General features: G+C 35.5%; 1 protein-coding gene across 28 annotated transcripts in view; it reads right to left on the reverse strand.

Moving 5' to 3' along the window:
• Positions 1–3,522: 3,522 nt before the first annotated feature.
• LOC103793610 (uncharacterized) overlaps positions 3,523–16,139 on the reverse strand; it is a 592,261-nt gene continuing 579,644 nt past the window's right edge. For 27 of the 28 annotated variants that reach the window (XR_013519261.1, XR_013519259.1, XR_013519258.1 and 24 more), the window contains 3 exons: positions 14,722–14,810; positions 14,029–14,142; positions 3,523–5,848 (listed from right to left, as the gene is read on the reverse strand). The gene's annotated coding sequence lies outside the window, so the exon portion shown is untranslated. The remainder of the gene's footprint in view (positions 5,849–14,028; positions 14,143–14,721; positions 14,811–16,139) is intronic. The other variant, XR_013519253.1, reaches the window with a different exon arrangement.

A 16,139-nucleotide genomic window follows, 5' to 3' on the forward strand; every position in this document is an offset into this window, starting at 1 on the left:
CTACTAAAAATTAAAAAAATAATAATAATAACTGGGCATGGTGGCAGGCACCTGTAACCCCACCTATTTGAGAGACTGAGGTAGAAGAATCACTTGAACCCGGTAGGTGGATGTTGCAGTGAGCTGAGATCTTGCCATTGCACTCCAGCCCTGAGCAACAAGAACAAAACTCCATCTCAAAAAATAAAAATAAAAAATTACATTGTGTGTGTTTAAATCCATGTGTACTCGCAAAGTGTTTTACTTCATTTACAAATTAACGGGCATTATTTAAGGTGCCTCTTTACAAAACTGACTTCTAGTTTAATTCCACTGCAGTTAGAGATGTATCCTGAATTATTTCAAAGCTTTGATGATTTTTGAGATTTTCCTTCTAGTCGATCATAGGAGCAATTTTGGTAAAAGTTTAACATACACTTGAAAACAATGTGAAAAGAATACAATTATTACTTAAAATGTTCTCTGTATCAATTAGATCAAGTTGAATAATCATGTTCAAATTTTTTATGTCTTCACTGACTTTTTGTCATATTGTTCTATTAGAACTAGAGAGGAATGCTTTAAAATTTACTTCTTGGCTGGGTGTGGTGGCTCACGCCTGTAATCCCAGCACTTTGGGAGGCCAAGGTAGGTGGATCATGAGGTCAGGAGATTGAGACCATTCTGGTTAACACTGAAACCCTGTCTCCACTAAAACCACAAACAAATTAGATGGGCATGGTGGCATGCACCTGTAATCCCAGCTACTCGGGAGGCTGAGGCAGTAGAATCGCTTGAACTCAAGAGGCAGAGGTTGCAGTGAGCAGAGATCAAGCCACTGCACTCCAGCCTAGGTGACAGAGTGAGATTCTGTCTCAAAAAAAAAAAAAAAAATTCTCCTCTTTGTACTGTCATTTTGGGCACACTAAGTAGTGGCCACACCATTATATGCCTACACATTTTTAATTGTTGTTTCTTTTTAGATTTGATTTTTTAACAACATGAAATATCCTTATCTATAGTTATGTTTAGATCTTAAAATCCTCTAACATTATTTACACCGGTTTTCTTTTACTTTCTTATATTTAATGTCTGTTTCTGGTAAGCAGCATATCAAATTTTTTTCCTAAAGTTTGACAAACATCTTTTATTTGGAACATTTATTATTAATATAGTGGGTATGTTTTGCTATATATTTATGTCTTATACACTCAATTTTTCTCTCCTTTTTCTGTAGGAGAAAAGTGATGTCAAATGAGAGGTTAATTTCTCTCTGCTTTCCCTATCTCTGGAGTGTTAGCCTCTTTAGCTTTGGTGCTTAAATAGTTGTTGGGTGTGTGTGTGTGTGTTTCTGTGTGTGTGTGTGTGTGTGTGTATATGTGTGTGAGTGAGAGAGTGAGAGAGAGAGAGAGAGAGGGAGAGAAAGAGAAAGAGAGATCCACTCTGAAGTAGTTTGGTTTTTGCACATGAGTTCTTCACTCATGTGCATTGCTTCTCAGACCATCACTGGATTAAAAAAAAATATTTGACTAAGTATAGGGGCATATTTTTGCCTACTTTTCTAATTATTTCACTTAAAAATCTAAATCTAAATTTCATTTTATAGAGAACTGTTAAAATATATGCATTCCAAGTTTTGAGAGTTGCCTATAGTTTTAATTATGCCTCGAAAACACTTCAAAATGATTTCTTTCAAGAGTATAATTCTCAAAGTGAGAAATATTAGAAAGATTTTTTAAAATTTAAAAAATAATTGATTTTTAGAAATAACCATCTAATTATACTGTACCTAATGAATAATTAATATATTCTATTAGACTGAAAAATCAGTAGATATTACCAATGTAATTTTGCAGTGCATTGATGACATTACCATTTGCAGCTATATTAAAATAGTATTTGTCATTTATATATCAACTTTTCAGTTTTTAAAGAGATTTTCCCAAACTATGAGAACATTATTGGCTTGCTAAGTAAAGGTTTGCTTAACCATGGTAATCCATTGAAATGTCTACGGAGTCCTACCCTAAATTTATTATCCCTTCTTTTGGCTATAAGATTTTTAATTTTTGAGTTTATAAGAAAACAATATTAAATCTGAACTTGATTATATCAGTCTAATACCTTTCTAAAAAATTAACTGACAAGTAAATACAAAGTACAAAGAAAAATTCGAAAGAAAGCAATTTGCCTTTGTTAAAAATGCATTTTGCTATTTTCCTACAATGAAAGTTTGTCATTGGTGATGATGGTGTTTTTTGGTAGTGTCACTAAACTTGAATAGAAAGAAAAGTGAATGAGCAGATCATTCTGACTTAAAAATAAAGTGTTTTAGCTATTGGCAGATGTCAAGACAACCTGAGCCTTAATGAATACGAAGCTGCATACCTGCCATCCTTACCTGTCTCCGGCACAGTTGACAAAACAAGGTAGTCTTGATGTCAAAACAGACTGGGAAGGAAGAAAGACAGACAGACACTTGGGCAGAATTAAGAAGTCTTGTTTCTTCACTTCACGTTTTTTTTTTAAATTTCAATTTATCTCCCAAACAAACTCTTATGTGTACCCAAAATAAAGCATTTACTAACCCACAGAAAATTAATCAGAAAGCATTCTGTACCACTAGTTTCAACAATTTAGTAGATAAAATCCTATTGACCCACTTTTTATTTCCTGTTAAAACCCTGGGTCTTTGTAGTTCGTGTTTGAGAGCCCATTCTGCAGACAGAAATGGTGATCCTCGCTCTCCTTACTAGAGCACTCTCCCTTGCGCTCCCTGTTCTCTCATCTTTGTGTCTTGTTTTTTTTTTTTTTCACCCTTAGGACTCACTACATGTTGGGATCACCCAGTGTTCCATCCCTGGCATATTCCTCTACTCTGTTTCTCTCATAGGTGAAAATTGTTTTTATAATAACCTATACAGGCTACTTATACACAATCTAGATTCTTTTCTGAGTACCAGACTCACAAATTAAATTATGTGATAATCATTTTTTTTCTGTCTCAATGAGCAGCTTAGATTTATCTACTGAGTCTAGAACACTGAGTCATAATTCTTGAATCTAAATACTTCTCTCAGTGCCTAATTCTTACATAGGTTTTCTGCTTCTATTCTTTGCTTTCTTCATAAAGAAACCAAAATGAGATGATGTAAACACATGTTTATGTCTATCTGTCTTAAGATACTTCAGCTGCTCATCACCCACAGGATAAAGTGCAAATCCCTTCACAAAATGTCCAAGACCTTTCTATGATCCGATCCACCACTACCTCTCCAACCATCTCTCTCTATTCTGGGCTGTTTTATTCTTTTAACATATGTTTACTGAAGGCTTCTTATGAGCTATTGTGAGCAAAGGCTGGCATGATCCCTTCTTTGAGAAGCTTAGGTTCCATTGGCAAAGTGATATATTAAATAAATAAAAACATGGTTATAAACCAAGACAAATAAAATGCAAAGATATGCCATGAAGAAATCTAACCTAGTCTTGGGAATTAGGGGAGGCATCTGATCTGATACCCAAAGGAGGGATAGGTTTTTTTTTTTTTTTTTTTTTTTTTTTTTTAGATAGAGTTTTGCTGTTGTTACCCAGACTGGAGTGCAATGGCACGATCTTGGCTCACCGCAACCTCCGCCTTCTGGGTTCAAGCAATTCTCCTGCCTCAGCCTCCCGAGTAGCTGGGACTACAGGTGCGCACCACCATGCCCAGCTAATTTTTGTATTTTTTTTTTTAGTAGAGACGGGGTTTCACCATGTTGATCAGGATGGTCTTGATCTCTTTACCTCGTGATCCACCCGCCTCGGCCTCCCAAAGTGCTGGGATTATAGGCGTGAGCCACCGTGCCCGGCCAGGGATAGGTATTTTTAAGAAGGAGAAAAAATGCAAATGGGTGGCAAAGTGAGCATTTAAGTTTGGACACAGTATTTGGAAAGCCTCTGTTAAAGAAATGCATTGTGTTTAAAGAACTGAAGACCTAGCACAGTGGCTCATGCCTTAATTGTGGCACTTTGGGAGGCTGAGATGGGTGGATCACCTGAGGTCAGGAGTTCAAGGCCAGCCTGCCCTACCTGGCAAAAACCCATCTCTACTAAAAATACAAAAAATTAGCTGGGAGTGGTGGCAGGTGCTTGTAATCCCAGCTATTTGGAATTCTGAAGCAGGGTAATCACTTGAGCCCTGGAGGTGGAGGTTGTGGCAAGCCGAGATCTTGCCACTGGATTCCTCTAGCCTGGGTGACAAGAGCAAAACTCCATCTCAAAAAAAAAAAAAAGAACTGAACGGAGTCTGGAGTCTGGTATGGTTAGAATAGAGAGTAAAATGTAATATGAAGAAATAAAGAGGTGCATAAAGAGGTAAATAAGGACCAGATCTTTACCTGGACCTCACAGGCTCTGTTAAATATGTGGTACTTTACTCGGAGAACAAGAATCCAATGAAATCTTTTAGAGCTATAAAAATAAAGTGATATATTTAAATTTTGAAAAAAAAGTCCTCTGCTAACAGTGTGGAGTAAAAACTGGAAAGGGGAATACTGTGCACATTGTTGATGGAAATAAAACCTTGTAAAGCCACCCTTGAAGAGTTGGCAGTGCCTTAAATTTACCTTATGACCAGAAATTTCACTCCTAGGTATCTAAGCAAAAGAAATAAAGACATATGACTACACGAAAACCATACGGTTTCAATGCCTATTGTAACATTATTCATAATAACCTAAAGTAGAAACAACCCAAATGTCCATCAACAGGTGAATAGATAAAATGTCATATATCCATACAATGGCATACTATTCTGTAAGGAAAAAGAATAAAGTACTTATACGTACCATGACAAGGATGAATTTCAAAAACACCATGCTAAGGAAGCCAGACACAAAAATACTACTTCTTATATGAGTTCCTGGATATGAAGCATCCAGAAAGGCAAATCTATGGAGACTGAGAGTCTATTAGTGTTTGCCAGGGGATGGAGGTTGGAGGAGGGAATGGGAAGTTAATGCTAAAGGACACAAAAAGTATTTTTGGACTGATGGAAATGTTCTAGAATTGCATTATAATGATGGCTCCACACACTTTAAATTTACTGAAAAAATCAGTAAATTGTATACTCAAAATAAAAAATCTTTATATGTAAAATATTCCTCAGTGAAATCATTGAATGAATAAACAAATAAGTAAACAAATAGAGACGTGGATGTGTAAAAACTAGTTAGGAGGCCACTGTGATAGCCTAGGTTAAAGGTGAAGGCTGAGTCCAGGGCCTGGATGGAGAGAAGGAAAAAAGTTTGAGAAATAAAAGTTTGAGGAATTAAAATCAATAGGAAGTAGGAACAGACTGGACATGAGATCCTTGGTTTGTCCTCTAGAAATGCTGAACTGCTGTGAGTATTTGAACATCCCATGCTCCTTTCCACCTTTCTTTCTGTGTGTATTATTGTGTTCCTTGGGCGAGGCTTTCATACCATCATCAACCTGATACATACCTGACTCCATTAGAGACTCAAATCTAGTATCATCTCCCTTTTAGAGTCTTCCCTGACCCACCCTACCACTATTGTGTTCCCACAGCACCTCCTGTGTGTCTCTGTATTAGCATTTTATGGTATACCATTGTTTACATGACTGTCACTTCACCTTGATCCTGTTGTCAAACACCTGATACTTGGGTCTTCATTTCCATCATAGCATCCCAGCCACATGGCCAATCGATCACAGCACTCTCCTGCTGAGCATTCTGTGGATACCACGGTACTCCGGATGCCTCTCAAAACAGTGCCACAGGCAGCCTCTTTTGATACATCCATAAAGTCTGCTTCTGACTGTGATGTTCTTGATGCCATGTGTATCTTATTTGTCTATGTGTCCTCTGCATCAGGTATAGAAAATGGATACAAAAAATGGATAAACACCTTTTCAGAAAGATGTCTACATTTGATGTGCAATGCAATTTATTAGTACGTATTATATATTTTGTATGGCAATGGTTTCTGATTTTTACCCTCAGGTAGCAAGAAATTTGCTGAATATCATAATAATTTTTTTCCATCTTTTCTTCTAAATCCTGTGTTTTGTTAAGTATAGGCACAGTCTATAGTCTTCCATCATAAACTACCAGACTATAGTCTATGATGGGGCTTGGTCTTTACACAGTAGTTTTTATATTTTAGACATTATGTCTTCAAGAGCTAAAGCTTCCTAAGTCGGGTATCAAGATAATGATTTAGTGATTTATTCCTTTGAACCAGTGACTTTGGTGACTCATTTTTTCCCTAACCCATGCTATTATACACTAATCCATGCATAACATCCCTTCAATACAGATGACACAGACTGTTTACTTAGGATGGTTTTGCAATATGCACACTAACAAAGACTTTGTGAGCAGGAAGAACACCAGTGATTCAACCAACTTTAAGAAAACAGCTGAGTGGTAGACCAGCTTAGCAGGGTGTTAAACATCCATTAATAATGGCAGCATGACAAACTTGAAGGTTTTGATTTTGGTTCACACGAGCACTCCAAATTCAAGGCTCGGCCAACTGTGTTTCTGGGTTTCTGTTAGAGAAAACTTGGCCTGAACACACAGGATATCCAACTACAAGAATGTTATGAGGCGGATATTTTCACAGTAGCTTCTGTGATATTGCTATGGTGTAACACACATTACACATTAGGTAGAAAGGTAAGACACTTTCATTCTTCTCATTTCTTGCCCTAGACATCAAGTACAGAAAAATTATCACAGGGTGAACTGTTGGACAAGGCAAAGAATGAGATGATGCCTTAAGATAAATGTCTCTGTGACTGACACAAAAGTCGAGATTGGACATTTGAATGTTGTAAGCTTCACTCAGAAAACTGACTCATTTGCAACAACACTGGACAAATGAGGTTGCATGTGGATGCACTGGACCCTTAAATACATATTTTTGAGATGGAGTTTTGCTCTTGTTGCCCTGGCTGGAGTGCAATGGCAGGATGTCGGCTGACTGCAACCTCTGCCTCCTAGGATCAAGCAATTACTTTGCCTCTGCCTCCCGAGTAGCTTGGATTACAGGCATGCGTCACCATGCCTAGCTAACTTTGTATTTTTAGTAGAGACAGGGTTTCTCCATGTTGGTCAGCCTGGTCTCGAACTCCTGCCCTCAGGTGATCTGCTACTCTCACCCTCCCAAAGTGCAGGGATTACAGGTGTGAGTCACTGAGTAACCCTTATTTTATCTTCCTTTTTCTGATAACCTTCCCAGCCTTTCTCCACTATGCATGCTGCTTGAAAGCTGTCCGTTATTCCTTTAAAACACATTTTTACCCCTTAGCTTAAGCCAAGGTATCATTTCCTACAGGAAGCCTTCATATCTGGCCTAGGAAGTCCTGAGACTTCCTTTCCACACTTCTTCCTTCTCCTGTTATAGCATGCGTGTATCTTAAATTATTAAAATTACTTGCTTACTTGTCCAATTTCCCCAATAAGATTGTAAAGTCAAAAGGCTGGTATGATACCTACCCTTCCTCCTTTGAGACATCTCGCTAACACAGTACCTGCATTTAAGTAGCTGTTTCATAAATATTAATTGAATAAAGAAGTTGCATTATATAAAATTGTATGTTAAATATTCGACTTAGCAGGTTCATCTGCAATGATTAAGGAGTTAGTTAAGGCAGCAGTTAATTTTTAATAATTCACCAATACTTAGGTGAACAGGTTTAGACAGTTTTAAAATATCTTAGTTGAGTAGGGGGTAAGATTAGGTCAATGCACGCCCAAGACACATAAGGTTTTCAAAGGACTTTGCATAAATAAGTAATTTATTTTGTAATTATTGCTTGTAATGTCGCTCTCCAAATCCCCACAAAGGTAGGCCAAAAGACCTTGAAGACAGTTCAAACTAAGAAGAATTAAAATTATGAACCAAGAAAGGCAGAAGAAGGAAAGTATGTAAAAATGTACTTGTTCAGTCTTGCTACTATTTCCTGGAGTCAATCTTGGTTTAAAACATAATAAGCAGACCCTGGCTTGTCATACCTACTTTCTCCCAGGGGTTTGAAACTATAATGAAAGCATTTTAACTCAGTGGTAACTGGATTAGAGTAATGCAAGAACCTGCCACCTTGGGACCTCCTGCTTGTGTCTCGGCCTGAATAAATGTGCATGGAAATTGTTTTAAACTGATGGCTGTGCAAGATCACAAGTTATAGTAATGTTGACAGTCTCAGCTTGGAACCTGGCAAAATAGCAAAAAAAGAAAAAAAGAAAAAAAAGTAGAACACGATTGAAAACAGCTCATTTGCTGGCATGAAAGCAATGCTCAAAGGTTTAGACATACAACCTTTGTAGGTCAGTGGTGACAATATTTGCAAAGTGCCACCAGCATCTCCACTGCAAATTGAAGCAACTTAATACAGATCCTTGCTGCAAATCTAAAGCAACTTGATTTCTTTTCCAGCCTCCAGTACTCATAAGAAGCCATAAGTAGAAGTTTCCCAGACTTAAGAGTGTGCAAAGTGATACTAAATCTTCCATCTCCTGGAGGCTGGATAGGAAATGAAAAGGTATAGTTGTCACATTCTGTCACAGCTGAATATGGTGGAAATAATCCAATCAGTTTGTTCCCTTCAAAAGTAGCTGGTGTTTCATTGTGAGTTTTGCCTTCATTATTTCACAGGTTTATGGTACTCTGTCACAGAGGCAAAACATCTGTTGGCAAAGACAAGGGAGGAGAAGGAGATTCTCCATCTTCCTTATGAACATTCAAAGAAGTTCTGGTGAATTTACTGCTGGTGAAAAGTGGCAGCTTGTCAGTTTCCTAGATCCCAGCTTTGGGGAGGCACCAAATGGTTCCTGACTAAAAGCAAACAAACTGTGCATTTTCTACACAGTGAAATTGCATCTTAGTGTCAAATTCGGCAAAGTGGATACAGAAGGGGGATGATTCAGAAAGAACCTAAAATAGTATTTTATTTAGGTCCTCCCCATAAGTCAGTACAATCATAGAAGTCCAGATCTGCTTACTATAAAGCCAAGTTGTTTCCTCAAAGAGACTTGAGTCCATCTTTTCATAGAATGTTATTTGGGTCCTGTTACTAGATCAATAACCAGCATGAAAATCCCTGTCTCACAACTCTTTGAAAAGTGAGTGTTGATGTCTACAACTACTTAGAGAATTCATTTATGTGTTTATGAGTTTGTATGTTTCTCCTTGTAGGAAGACTATGAGACTATCAGAATCTAACTTTATCCCCATTTTAGAGAGTTTGGATTTTCAAATAATTTTGTCACTTGATTTTAAATTTTCCTTAATTTTCAAATTGGGATCAAAATAAGTAAAGTAATGTCAAGTTAAGAAGGCACGCTGTGCTTTTCTTTAATTTTGAAACAGAAATCATAGATTACTTTTGACTGAAAGGAAAAAAGAACAAGAAAGCAACCTTAGAGGTATATGATTTCTACACTTTTTATTTCTGTTTGGCCATTTTGGTGTGTGTGTGTGTGTGTGTGTGTGTGCGCGTCTATATAATTTTTTGTTCAATTTTTAATACCTTCTACACCATATCTGTCTCCTCCTCTATATAGAAATCAGAGGCTATGACATTAGGCATCATGTAAACCTTTAAGTTGGATGCAAGGAACTAATTTTCAAAGCTCCCCAAATATGCCAAGAACAGGCAACTATTTCAAAATCACATAATAGATGCAGGCAACTGGTATATTTAGTATCAAAGGAACAGCTTTTCCCTTTCTTTCTGTTTTATTTTTTTTTTCTTTTCCCTCAGTAGAAGCCAAACTTTATTATAAAACCACAGATAAGTATATCAACTGCTAGAAGGCTGGCACAGCAGAATACAAGGAAATAAGAGATAAGGGAATTTGGTCAAATACAAAAAGTACTGTGGAATTTAAACCAAATGACAGCAGATAAGGATTTCTCTGAGTTTCTATTAAAAATGTAATAAATAAGAGATCCAGAAAAATTCTTTCAGGCCTAGCACTTTTGTTTCTATATTGCTTGTCATAAATGTATGGTATCATCATCAATGCAGGGATTCTATTCATAGTTGCAAAAATACACTTTGCTGAAGTCATGTTAAAAATGCGACAGCTTCAGATGGATGCCCTGTGAGTCTTTCAGTGAAGTTCATCATTTGAATAAATAGACTTTATTTACACACTTAAGGATAATTCTCTAAGGATCCCAAGGTAGTCTGAGTAGTGGATCTTACTGATATTTCATGTGCTGCTGTGGAATTTAAATTGATCTAAATCAGACAAAGTAACACCCCCCCACAACCCAATGAATTTGCATAGATTTATGTAGACCATCTCAGTGCCTTTGGCTCTTCTGACCCCAGGAAGGGACAGAGATTGAGATCTGGACAAAAAGGGACTCTAGCAGTTCCCTGGGATGACAGCACCTTTGGGACCTGCAACTTGAGTGTGATCTGTGGTCTCAGGTGAAGTGGACCATGGTGTCTGCTCCATCTCTAGGGGGTAATAGCCTTGAGTCATAAAATGTATCCTTGCATAATATGGCACATCTGTCAGCCTCAGCATCCCTCAAGCTCAGTTTATATCTATCTTGGGATGGTTCACAGAAGGAAAAGATCACCCCAGTTGGATAGTAGGTTTTCAAGCCATTTTATTTTACTCTATCTTTTGTTCTTATGTGATATGCGTATGTATACCTTTCATCTAGTTGAATTTATGTTTTAAGGCATTTATTTATAGATAATTTCAGAGCATCATATTAGTATTGCAGTAGACTGAAAAAAAAAAAAAAGACAAACCAAGCCTTATGTAATTCTTTATTCTAGGGTTTCTGCCAGTGTAGGGGATGGAGGTACAATATTATCAACTTTCAGGAATACTTTCTATTGAATGTGGCAACAGATAGGCATGGTAAATTTTGTGCCATAAATAGTCAACTAATAGCTTTGGGTATCAAGTCATGAGTGAGTATAGCTATCATTTAAGCAAATGCCGAGTCCTTCAAGAATAGGCTATGTAACTACTTGTGACATATATAATGTCATAATTCAATAGCAATTTAAACAATCAGTTCAAATTTTGAATATTTTATATTATTATGCCTTAGGTTTTCTGGGCCTAGGGAGATGTTGGTGTTCAAAAGATATTGAGGAATCCAGGCTCATGTGGAACACAAAAGATGAAGATAAGATATTCCCAAATTAACTATGAAGATGTTTAGAGTGTCGTTACAGCTAGAAAATCTAACTCTAATCACTTTTAAAAGTTGGTCACCTTTTAAGCTATCTAGTTCTTTTTTTGGAAAACAGTTTAAGATTTGGTATAAACAGAACATTTCTACTCATTTATAAACGGGGTTCTCATAAATCTTTATAGCTTCCGTGCTGTGACCCAGAGTAAGGAATGGATGTGAGGTTGGATGAAGGCTGAACACCTTGCTCTCCCTGTTTCTTACTCTTTGGGTGAAAAATCTTCCGCAGTATTATCTCTGAATAGTTACATGAAATTCCTTCTTACCCCATGCAAAAATATTGGATTGATGACAAACTTCAATTAAATGAAATAAATTAGTATGTGTAAGGTGTTTAGGATAGCATCTGGCACATGGTACTGTATAAGTGCTGATTATCATACTCAATGTTAATTTATTATTTTTATTTCTCAATGCATATTTCTAGATTAGAACACAATTATTAGGCTCATGTGATTTGTCAGGGCCTCTTAGCAAAATGAAATTTACAAAACCGTAGGCCATTGGCAGAATAAGCACAGAAGTTCTTACTCTCTTTACATAAAATTTGACCGCTGATGTTACATTTTAAAAATAATTTGCACATTTGATGTATTCATAACTATTTATAGTATGAGAAAATTTTTAAAGAAAATCTTGTCACAATGAGAATTAATTTAAAATACTTTTTTTTAAGTATATAGATTAATGAAGCTGTGTTACAACTTGATAACATCTTGAGTTTCACTTGAAGCTGTAAACCTCATTTGCGAATGAGTTTATGTGGGTACATATGAGTGTAATTATCTGGCTAGCTTCTGTGTTTGTGAATCTAGAATGCCCTGTGGCAAACCTGAGACCTTCCTTCATGTTTCACAAATTGTGAGCACTGCTCACACATTGATAAGATTCTCTGTCCAAAAAAAAAAAAAAAGAGAAAATTATATATTTTTTAGACTTTAGTTATTAAAAGGTAAGTTCTCTAGAGGTCTTTTCATATATATATATATATATATATATATATATATACATGTTTCACATATATATATGCTTATATGTACATTTTATACATAGGAATATATCATGTATTGATCCGTTTAATCTTATTTTGTCATTATTTAAAGATCATTTTTAGAAGTAGTCTTAGTTATGTTAGATAAAACAGAAAATAGCTTTTGTACTTCAAAATGGAAGTATTTTGTCAAATATTTTTGGGCTTTAGCATCCTGTTAACTAATTACTCAGGATATATAATAATATCTCTAAATATAATGGCATGATTATTAGTTTAATTAGATAAAAGTAGCATGAATGAAAATTTCCTGCTTTGATTTTCAGATTTATCTACAACAACATCATTACTAAAATAGTTCAAAATATACTGTGTACTAAAATAATAATTGGGGAATATACGGGTAGGAATGCAATTGACTTTAAATCTAGTTAATTAGTAAACAAAAATAATTTCTTCTTCTCAATAGCAAGACCTTTGTTTTCATGTACAATTCATACCTATAGTATTGGTCACAATCTTATTTAGTAAAATAAATGATTAATAGGTGATTTTTGGGTAATTGGCCATTTATGATGGCTTTAAAAAAGTTAAATGGTTATATAAGACAAATCAATTAAAAAATTTTTGTTTATGTTATTCAATTATCTTAATGACATTGTGAAAGGATCATCACATATTAAGCACTTTGATCTGTTATAAAATTGCTAAAAAATACTTCACAGAATAGTTATGTCTGGAATTAGTTAGACCTATTTCTCTTTTTTAACCTTAATAGTTTCCATATTTAAGTAATTCTGCATTTATTTAACAAGCAAATTCTGTGTTTTAATTATCAAGGAATGTAGGTCTATTATATTGTTTCATAAGAACTCTGTCTAGTAAAAACTTACAATAGGGTATTTCCACTGCTGCCATTTCAGCAGCGCTAAAGGCACACACACACACACACACACACACACAAATGCTCAGTTCATCAGGCCTTTACACTGTCAGTGAACGTGTGTGTGTCTTTGTGTATGTCACACCCTCTAAATTCAGGTGGCTTCAAGCTGTGCCATATAATTCTAGCCTCAATTAAACTTTCCAAGGTCAGCACTACTGCACCAGGTCAGACATAAATAAGGCAGAGGATAGTCCTAGGGTACAGGAAGGCCATATTTATTCTTTATTCACAGTTCAAGGCTATCAAATGAATCCTAGCAGAGAGAAAAGACAGAGGAAGAAAGGAGGACTCTCAAAAGGTACTTTCCAGCTAAGTGCAACCTTTGTTAAAAAAATGAAATCCATATATGTATAATTCAAGACCCAGGGAATTAGTGGGGTGTGTGTCTCTTTTTTTGTTCCCCTAAGAATGCAACTTCGACCGGAGCTCAGTGGAGAACATGTTGGTATGATTCCAAATCACTAGCACAGAAATCAAGAGACCCAATTTCTAATTTTCTTTGTGCGGCTAACCAGCAGGCTAAACAGATACATATATCATCACTCTCAATCTCCTCTTCATAAAATCAGAAGTATGAAATGCATAAATCTATTGAGTTTTCAAGTTCTAAATTCTACTTGAGTCTGAATTTCACTTCAATAGTATTAGTAAAGTAAAAACAAACTAAATTAAAGAAATACATGATAGTATATATCTGATCATATATGATATACAAAGATAAGTTTTTAGAATATATAGAGAACCCTTACAACAATAACAGACAAACATTAAAATCTGCAAATAAAATTAACAGATACTCACTGAGAAGGGAATTGGGTTAACTGATAAACACTTGAAAAGATGTTCAATCTGTTTGAAAAAGCCACAACAGTTACCTATTGAACAGTGTGTGTGATCCACCAGCTTGAGGGAGCTCGTAATTTTCACTTTAGATTGTATGCTCTTCCATTTGATGGTGTTAGATCTTTGCAAAGATTTCAGAGCTGTAGCTGTAATAAAAAGAAAGAACCTTGTGACCAACACACAATTATGGACATTGTTAGGAAGAAATCTAGTTTATTGTTCTCCACTCTATCTCAGCACAGTACTCTCAGTCGGGTGAAGTAGAATTTGATCCTTAAGCATGGGGCAATGGAATCATTAGTAGCCTATGCTAGCATATGATGTCTGTTATTTCTTATAAGCTAAATAATAAATACTCAATGAAGTAAATAAGTTAGAAAGAAAGGAGAAAGAAAAGGGAGAAAGCAAAAATGTGCAAAATGGATTGAGAAATGGTGATAGACTTTTGGGTAGATGGCACAGATTTCCATTGGAAGTAAGAATGACAGATTTGAGAAAACAAAACAAAATAAAAACAGAAATAAGAGAACATACTTATTCTAAAAAAAGCCTCTGTCTGTCTGAATTTCAAATGTAACTGGGCATTGTTGATTTTATTTGGCAGCTCAGCATAAAAACGATCAATAGGTTATACAGAATGCAGACAATAGCACTTACAGTTAGGGAAATGGTATCAGCATGGCAAGACTTTCAAAGAATTTCTGTAGGGGAAGGGCAAATCGTACCAGAATGAAGCACTTAGAAGAGTCAAGAGCTGAATCACAATCCCTCTCCCATGAGAAAAGCGGCTACCATTGAAGAAAATGCTGCAATCCTGTGGGAATTCAAGGAAACAAACATGAGTTCTTGACATAGACTGGTGAGTATGGTACATGAAGATGGCAGTGACCAGGTGAAAGCTGAGCATGCAGGGAAGGTGAGCATGAAAGAAAATGCCTCCATTTGTAAACAGAAAATGCAAGCGGTAGAAGGATGCTGCCATGATGAATTCGGCAGACAATTAATTTTGGGGAGAAGAAGATAAACTTGAGATACAGCTTAGCTGACCCAGAGATGAATCAAAGTAAGATCTCTACAGTGGGAATTTTCAGACATGAAAAGATCTGCATGAATGAACATCTATGCCAGAAATTGAAAACATGAAGTGTAAGTCATGTGAAATTCACGTAGATTGGGAATCATCGTAACAGTAATCAATACAAATAAAGTGACACTATTCTGAAAAAAACCAATTGCAGGGACATAGAAAAGTAGAGAGAGAGAGGAAATAAAAACTTCACAAACAATAATAAAAAAACAAATACAATCTGATATGACTTCCTTTGACTTTTCTACTAAGTAAAAAATACTTTTAATTTTGAGTTGAAGAAGCATATTAAATTTTTTGCTGTCTATAAGGAATCATGCTAAAATACAAAGAAAATAAAAATAAAGACAAAGGATATATTACAAAAACCAGTATAAACACATGCAAAGGAACACGAGTGGAAGTGAAATTCAAGATGCAATGGTAAACGCATAACTTTATATTACTAAAAAATCACAGAGTCAAAAATCTGTGAAAGTCTAGAAAAAAACCAGGTGAATAAGTTATAAACCACAACTGTGGTAAAAGAATTTATCAAATGAATGTCAATTCTTTAAATAATATATTGAGACTTGCTCTCCAAGACCAGAGAATACTGTTTTTTCAGGTACCTTAGAAAATTTACTAAAATGTATCACATTGATGGCAAAATACCTCAAAATTCTAAAAGGATGAATTTCAGAAGGCATAGCTCCTGGTTATTATTCTGTAAAAGACTCCCCAGAAATTAGAATTTTAAAAACGAAAACTGAAAATATATAAAATTGCATATGGAAAAGGGGCTCTAAACATAGACACTGGGGAAATTTTTGTAAAGAACATTTTAATTTTTATCAATCAATATTATTAAATTTGCAAACCTTAACAGAGTTTTTTAATGAAAGAACAGAGTCCAGCCTGGACAACATAGTAAGACCCCATCTCTTTAAAAAATAAAGAAAAACTACAAATCACTAAAATTGCAATTGTAAACATCAGTATATCAATAACCTTAGACTAATATGACAAGGACTCAAAAATGCACTTGGTCAAAATAGTTTGAATGCCAAACTCAAT

This window comes from Callithrix jacchus, chromosome 6, assembly GCF_049354715.1.
Source record: "Callithrix jacchus isolate 240 chromosome 6, calJac240_pri, whole genome shotgun sequence".
In the NCBI taxonomy this organism is placed as follows: domain Eukaryota; kingdom Metazoa; phylum Chordata; class Mammalia; order Primates; family Cebidae; genus Callithrix; species Callithrix jacchus.